Source organism: Diprion similis, chromosome 1 (assembly GCF_021155765.1).
Source record: "Diprion similis isolate iyDipSimi1 chromosome 1, iyDipSimi1.1, whole genome shotgun sequence".
NCBI lineage: Eukaryota > Metazoa > Arthropoda > Insecta > Hymenoptera > Diprionidae > Diprion > Diprion similis.
Window position 1 is genome coordinate 16,547,346 of NC_060105.1, and position 9,075 is coordinate 16,556,420.

Here is a 9,075-nt window from a genome sequence, read left to right on the forward strand (position 1 = left end):
ATGCATGAAAACTGTACGATGTATTTTGATAGGTGCAATAAATGTGGAAAAAAAGAAAAGCGAGCTCAAAAAGGTGTAACACGTAAATGAAACATTGTTTTTATTCATTTTTCACGTAAATTACACAAAGAGGCCATCTCTGCCTTGTGGGGCATCTCACCCACATACGTGAGGCATCTCACCCATACCCTTGGGGTGAGATGGCCAAAACATTATGTTCATTTATCGCAATTCTCATTATGATTAAGTCGAAAAAAAAAATTGTGTTCGTGTCCAAATATTACCAAAGCTTTATAAAGTAACTTTGTGCAATAAAAAGATTTTTTCATAAAATATGTGGTTTTTTAAAATACATCTCCGTTAGGTGGGGCATCTATCCCGACTTTACCCTAAATGCGATGAAACAATGCTAATCAAAGCTATGGGAAGAATACCCACGATGCTTCATTCATATCGGACGGTATGTTACTTCGTCAATTGTCAGTTGTAACACGGCGATTAGCACCGCGTTATTCAACCTCCAAAATCCCCGTTTTAAAAAAAGAGGCAGCAAGGAATACAGGCAATGGATATGGTCACTTATGTAATTTTAAGTTCTTTTACTAATTACTCTCAATTTTGTCTTTCCTTTTCCCACCTATGCTGAGCTATCCTGAGTATGAAAGGCGCAGAGAGGGAGGAAAATAAGGCAGCTACCGACGTTTCGACACCGAGGGTACCTCTTTGACGGTGAAACCACCCTGGCAGGTGGCTCAACGCCTCGCAGTACCCGTGCCTCCCCCGCATATGTTTCCGAGAGCTGCGAGGCTGTGCCTATCACGAACATCTTCTACGGAGCCGAGAAATGCCAAGCAAATCAGCTCGCCTGTCTGACATACCCGTTCGACGCTGTCTTCATCGTTCTGGTCCGATAAATCTGGAATCGGCCAGATCAGTTATGAGGGATGTCCACGGCCAGAACACGATGATTGCCAACAACCTCGGGAACATCAAAGAGCCCCTCTACAGGCTCAGTACCGCTGCAAGTGCCGCCCACGCATTCCGAAGGGGTTGGGCACGGCGAACGCTGCGTGTGCTGCGAGGCCTGCCAGAAATCATGCCCAGGAGGTACTGCCAACTAACGTGCCGCTTTAGAAGTTCGGCAGGCAACGCCGCTGCAACAACAACGCTACGCGGAAGTCCCCGAACGTCTTACTTCTGCATCTCGTATCGTGCGAATCAGACGTGTTTTTGTGCCTTGCTACCTTTTGCCATTAACGTTCCTTTTTATCGTATTAATTCCTTGTATCGTTACCGTACTTTTCTTTCTTTTTTTTTTTTTTTGTATCGTTTGTGAGTCTATGACTAACCACCAGAACTCTTAATTAGTGTTACGTGGGAGTAATTCCTGTTTCTACTAACGTAAGTGAGCTTTTGTTACCGCTCGAACCCCCAAGACGCACTTACTTATCTTTTGTATTGGTGACCGTTTGGGTCGTAATTTTCCGTATCTCGGGTTCTCGTGTGGCTCATAATTTAGTTAATGACCATTCCGACGAGCCTGACTAATTATTAACGTCACTGATCTTGTTCCCGAATTTCTGTTAATTTTACCCCGCATGGCCCCCTTTCCCTGCGTCCGCGTGACGACGGCGTCATTTTAGTGTTGTCGTGTTTTCGGGTAATTTAACGGTTATATCGTGTAGAAATATTGTTTCGGTTGTCGTTCTCGTTTAATTAAATATTGTATCTGATTTTATTGTCTCGTTACCGTGAGTCAAAAATCGTATCTCGTATAATTGCGCAACGGTCGTGAAATATTGCGCAATAGCGTCGGTTGCGGCCCAGAATTGTATGGTCATATAGGGGCAACCAAGTGCTACCGGTTGCCACGAGAAGGGTTTTATTATCCAAAACTAGGAAGAGAGATCAGAAAGGTAATAAGATGCTGCGACACTTGTCAAAGATATAAGGTTCCAAACCAATACTGTTGCGCGGATATGCAAAATATAGTGACTGGTGGAATTAGGGAATTGATATCGATTGAATTTTTGAGACTATTAACTGCAAGTAAAGGGAATTACAAGTGGTTGTTAGTTACAATAGATATCTTCAGCAAATATGTCAAACTTTACCCTTTGAAATCAGCCAACGCGCACGATTCGGTGCATTTTCGACAGATACATACCAAAGATGGGTAAACCGAAACGAATATAGTTCGACCATGGTACCCAGTTTACGTCAGCAAATTTTTGGTTAATCAAGTTAAAAAGCGAAGGTATTATACCCATATTCTCCTCGATCAGGCATCCTCAAGGTAACGTTGTGGAAAGACTGAACAGAGAAAGTATACGTTTTTTTAGAACCCTAATAAAAGACAAGCATACTGAATAGGAGTAATAGAGACATGTATGAACGAGGTGACGCATGACACTACCGAGTTCACACCATGTGAGCTGCATTTTAATGAGAAGCCAAAAAGATTTTGGGAGACCTGATTCCCTCGGTACCAAGCCGACATGCCAGTAAAACGTAAACTCACATCAGCTCATGAAAGAATTATACGAAAAGGTAAAATGAGAGCTAAATATTTCAATGCAACACACAGGATGACTAGTTTTAAGATAGGTGATTTAGTTTTAGTCAAAGCTCTTAACGTCTCAAATCTTGATAAAAAGAAATTAGCCAAGTTTTTTGATTTATATGAAGGAGCGCATAGAGTCGTAGAAAAAGTAGGGGAGGCTACCTTTTTATTGGAGCACCCTGAATCACGCACCATTAGGGGGCGATTCCATGTAAATATGTTTAAGCCGTATTATAAATAATATAAGATAAAAAAAGAAGGATCAGATAGAGGAAGGATAGGCTTAGTTCCGCTTGCTCACCTTCAAAATTGTATAAACATGTGGTCAAGTAATGAAAATGTCAGAGGACACTTGGTAAATGCAGTGTCCATCCCAACAGAAACAAATAAGTAAGCCTGGTATTGTCTAAATGCCATATGTTTGGACGATGTCACCTGAAAAACAACCAAATGAAGTCAAATAAGTCTACATGAGGATGAGGATCGCCAGTCTACTTGTGATAGTGGAACAAGAAGGATATTCGAGCGTGCAGGAGAAGTCGGGTACAGACTTACCCTAGTTTCCAGGATGATCCAGGATCGGATCAACAAGTCTACCTGTCGCCCAGTGCATCTTTTACACCAGGGACAGGGATAGCACGTCAGGGAAGAGCCGTCCAGACACCTGGAGATAAGAAATGGGCAAAGCTGAGGATTCGAGGCCAAAGCAAAGAGGCGACCACGGAAACAGGAGGCAGCAGGGAAGAGAACGTTAATCTCAAGGGCAGAAAAGCAGGGTGCCACAGCCTCAGGGGTATCAGCATCCAAAAAGAAAAAATTGTTAGAGTTGTTCGGGGCGTCACCAGCTCAAATCGACACTAACAACAACATTATAGTTGGTGATATTACTCCAATAAATACCGGGGAAAATCCAAATGGGCTTACCTGGGTGCCGAAGAGGTTAGACGCCACTGGAATCCGGGAGAAAACGAAACTGATCAGGTCCGCACAAGTCACCCGATGGACAAATGCAAACCTAAGGGAAAGGAAGGCAAATTCAAATCTTCAAAATGGTCACTTCCTCTCGGATCATTGTGTGAACAACATCATGCCAGTAGGATAGTCACTAAATTGTAAGTAATCCAAACAGATCGTATTGTATAGACATTTATTTCTTAAAAAACACATTTTTCTGTAAACCTGGCTAAAACTGAACGTTTGCTATCAAGATTTTATATCTTGTTCTATAAAGAAAACAGTGTCTGGTTTCGAACATGACACAACTTCTCGAACCATGTCGACCAATATTCGTGTTCTTTGCTTGTACTTCAACATATATCTATAATTCTTTCTTGTTTAAAGAAACAAAAAACAATGTTGATTAAAATATTGTTTTCCTTCTTTCTTTTGCTTTGTAGTAGCCTGAATATGATAGGCAGCTGCCTATCGAAAAGTCAGAATAAATTATTGCTTTTAAATGAAACATTCGCTCTTCATTGACTTGGACTCGACGATAAGTTCCAACCCATCGTAATTATAAACTTCGGATCTTTAGATAATCTTGAGAGAATTCTGTAACGGGTTTTGATTCCCCTCAAACCATCACAATTTCACGACATGTGTCGTCACGAAGTTCCCCTTCTTCGATGTCTAAACTATAGGTGCGTAGCAGCGTCATCGTACCACAGAACTAGGAGAAACCCGTTCGATGTCTAAACTGTAGGTGCGTAGCAGCGTCATCGTACCACAGAACTAGGAGAAACCCGTTCGATGTCTGACTATACAGCACCACGTGTTAAATCAAGATATTTCGATTCATCTATACGTGTTCTTATCGTCACCTTATCGCTCGCTTCACATAGCCCGAAAGGGAAAGTTTCATTTAGCGTATATCTCTCCAGGCGTTGACCTATTCTGAACATTTGTTTTTTTATTGCACTTCTCTAATTAGCATTTCAATTAGCGTGGATGGCTTGTTGAACCATTGCATATCGCGCATACAGCACCTGCCAATACCGCCGTTTCGTTCATCGCCATCAGCTGCACATCAACTTACTAGTCAGCGCTGTCTTATCGCCAACATCATAAAATGATCAAGTGCCGAATGTGAGTTGAAAGACGATTATTATTACTAATCGACGATTATTATTACTAATCGACGATTATTATTACTAATCGACGATTATTATTACTAATCGACGATTATTATTACTAATCGACGATTATTATTACTAATCGACGATTATTATTACTAATCGACGATTGGAGCAACGTTTGCTTATTTATCGAATAATCTGCGGAGCTGAAAAGCCACCTTCACGTCACAATCTCCTGTCGAACTGCCTAGTTTTCTCGATATGTTTATTGTCTTATATTTTGTGAAGTCGTTATTTTACAATCACCAATTTATTAACGTGTCTTAATGTATCTCTGAGGTGATCACCAGTGTTATTCTCAATCGTTTGCTGTATTATTTGTTCTTTGTTATACAATTTTAAACTTGTCGACTCGTACGCGAGTTATCATATTATATTTTCGCACCTGTGGTGTTGTTAATTGTTATTCTGGCGCTTTGTTAAGCAGTTTATACATTTTCTCATCTAAATTTGTTAATCTACGTTAGAAATCTCGTTCATCATCGCACTTTGCCTCTGTTACTCAGCTTATGAGAGCTCATTGCTCTCATAAATCATATGGCATTTTGCAACCATTGTGTATCTTCGTGTCAGTCTAAATTATTAAAACCTTCGCAAATAAATAAAAATATATTACAATTCGCATCCCAGAAATGTGTCTTTCCTTTGTCGTATTATCCTCTTGGTAAAATTTTACAAATAAATTTATGAAAACAAAAAAAAACACCAACTAATCGGAAGAGCGAATTAGTTCACCATAGGACCGTGATCTAGTCTGAGCGCTCCAAACCGCGACCCAATATGCCTAAGAGTGCAACGCAATCACGGACTTATGGACGGAGCGCAAGCTAGGGATAAGGGCGAGGGGTATGCGCCTTGGGGAGAGAGTACATGAGGTAGCACGTCGGCCATATTGATGAGCTAAGTTTTCGGGCGCCACGTTTAAACGATTCACTTTCGGCAGTATTAGTTTTTCGGACAGATCGTTGCCATAAACTATTTCCTCGAACTGTATAGGTATGTACGAACCCAGCTTCAATTCTTTTGTATAAGAAACTGTGCAGGTAAGCACATTTTTTTTAAATCCAATTTTAATTCCGGCGTACATTCTATAGAGGTGCAAAGCACCTGTACATAGAACCAGAATAATACTATAAGTATAAATGTGTACAAAGAAAAAACAAAAAAAAAAGGATTGTTCGCGACTACCGCGCCGCAGTCGACGAAAAGAAAAATTATAGAGAAGAGAGATTCGGTCGCAACATGACGAAAGAGGAGAATGTACGTCAATAAAGAACTCATGTTCGTTATAAATTAACCTGTGTACATCATTCTGAAACATAAATTGTTTCGGCGTCCGAGTCTCGTTTAAATGAGCCGAACAGTGTCTATTTTCCCGCAACGCAATATCTCATAATGGTGTCGGAGAGTAAAATAATGGTAGCTGAGGGAAAGAGAGCGGCGAAATACAAGTTCATAGTTTCAGGAGCGCATCAAATGGTAAAGAATAAGCGTACAGGTCAGGTTCTCAACAGATATTCACCAAGTGAGTCAACTCCACCATTCGAAATACAAACAGCATCAAAGGTTCAGGAAAATGACGATGAATTCGAAGTTCTCAACGAGGCGCAAATTCAGGCTGTTTATGATGAGCAAAGAAAAGAGCGTAAAGTCCGAGATCGTTTAAAAAAGGAAGCGACGAATGGTAATGAACGTCTTAACGTAGCTACAGGGATAGGGAAAAGGGTAAAAATTTCTACAGCTCAATCACAAGAGCTCCTCAAGAGTGAGAGTGAGAGTGAGAGTGAGAGCGAGAGTGAGTGAGAGTGAGAGCGAGAGTGAGTGAGAGTGAGAGCGAGAGTGAGTGAGAGTGAGAGCGAGAGTGAGTGAGAGTGAGAGTGAGAGCAGTGATGTTGAAGAAGAGAAGCATACCGATAATGAATCATTGAAAAGTCGATCATCTACTTTTTCCTTGCATGATGGTGATGAAATCGAAAAAGACATTAATCGAAGAGCAATTTTTGTTTCAGAATGATGTGCACGGGTTAATTTGAGTTCTTTATTGACGTACATTCTCCTCTTTCGCCATGTCGCGACCGACTCTCTCTTCTCTATAATTTTTCTTTTCGCCGACTGCGGCGCGGTAGTCGCCAACAAAGATAATACGATGACAGAATGGACAGAAAATATCGCGTTGAATAATTCGTAAATTATTGTATATAGAACAAGTGTTGGTTTCAGCAACCATGAATATTATCGTTTTTTCAGAGGAATTTTAATTATCGCATGAATATATTATCAATTATAAATTGAATAGCTGCTGAATTGTTGCTATTTGTAGTTAGATGGAATGGAAAATATTCAATTTCGTTCGTTGAATATCATTTTCGGAAGAATGACGCTATTCAGAGTTGGTAGAACCGGCCCTTGAATGCAGATTCAACTTTAAATTAATAATCCATTATTCTCTACTTCGACCTCACATTGTGTTTTTTCTATTTTGAGAATGACCTGTTTTGCAGTTAGGCGCTACATAATAAGGCATGTTGTATTATTCGGAATTCTCAGTCCGTGTCGGCTACCTTCTGACCTAACCTATACTATAATAAAAAAACAACTACACGTGCGTACACATCTGTGTGTGTCCGTGATATGCGCATATATGGGTATAGGGGAAAGGGGGGTAGCCCCGGCCATATTCAAAATCTATGCTCGCTTTGTCTTTATTTCGATTGTTTCCATTGTCCTGTGTTGTTTCGCGTCCCACTAGTAATGCGCGAGCAGTAGAGCTCACCTCGGCTTTGTGTCCGGTCGTGAAAAAGTAAACACAGATTTCTGTGAAACACGATCACGTTATATTCAAAGTAAAAAAGTGTGCTCCATTGAAAAACGTAAGTAATTATATTTTTTACCTGGCCAACATTTATTATAATCATTAAATCTTACATGTAATTTTTGGTTTGGAAAAATTAATATTCATTTTAGTGCTGAAGCCATAATTCTGCTAATAATCGAATCGGGTAGCTCCGACCATTTATTCAAAGGCCTATTTCTTATCGAAATTTCATAAAAAAAAGGTTTATTGCAATTACATGTCGTTTGTTTACGTAGGTGAGCGTCAAAATGGCTAAGTTCAAAGGAAGAACTACGAACCGAGGAAATTGGAGTGGCTAAAATATAAGAAAGAGCCATAAAAGCAGTTCTTGAAAGCAAGTCTTCTGAAAGAGTTGCTGCAACACGTTATGAGATTCCTCGCACCACACTACAGGACCATATATGCCATAAAATAAGGTCATTCGATTAATCGCAAGTTGAAGTCCAACAGCGTTGAAACAATTAGCGATGTTTTGAATACCTTGTTGCCTCTACCAGACACCTCAGAGAAGAGACTGTCCATTCGAAAAAGAAGAACTCAAAGAAGTGAAATTTTGGCGCCATCTCCTTATCAAAATCAGCAGTTCCGAAAAAAGCAAAAGATCGCGGTGAGAAAAAGGAACGTCACAAAAGGAAAAGCTGAATCGAAATCGCGTGCCAAAAAAAAAGACACCGAGTGCATAATATGTGGCGAAAAATTTGACGAGGACTGGATCCAATGCCACAAATGTCAAATACTGGGCTCACGAGGAATGCGTTGATATAAATCCAGGCGATATATACTACACGTGTGACGTTTGTGTAGCCAAAGAACGATTTCGGAAATTCTACCCACCACTCCTCTTCGGAGAATGAATACAAGTCCATAATTAATATTTTTTTTTTTTTTAAGTTGTTGATAATATATAGTTTTTTTGTACGATATTGCGTTGAAATATATCTGTATTGAAATATTCATGCAATTCCGACAAAGTTTGAACCTCATTTAGCGGCATACTCATAGAATTAGAAAACTGGCCGGGGCTACCCCCCTTGTCTCCTACGTACATCTATTTAGTTTATCAAAATGACTGACGGCTCCATCCATAAATCCGTGCACGCAATCAAGGAACGGAACACTAGAATAGAAAGAGAGTCCCCGTCGCATCGTCGTACTAGTTTTCCCATAACCACCAATCCCGATAAATCTTGCGCGCAAATCCGTGGTAAACTCGGCCGGCAGTATTCGCCGTCGACATCCATTATCAAGAGTACAAATGAAACCGTTTACAACCGTTCCGTCCTCTTCCACCGTCGTACAGGAGAACTCTGGTACTACTGGGCGGCGATTCTTAACCCTGGCTGGGCGTGCTTGTATTGCAGGCAACGGCCTCTGCCAAACTCCGCCTAGCGGTCACGCCGCTGTACTAATCTGTGCCGCCAGCGATGCGGATACTGAGATCTGCAGGTCGCTCGCGGTACTACGACGCGTAGCAAACCAAGCGCCCGCCAATTTCGAACTTCGTCCTATTCTTGGGCGGCCGC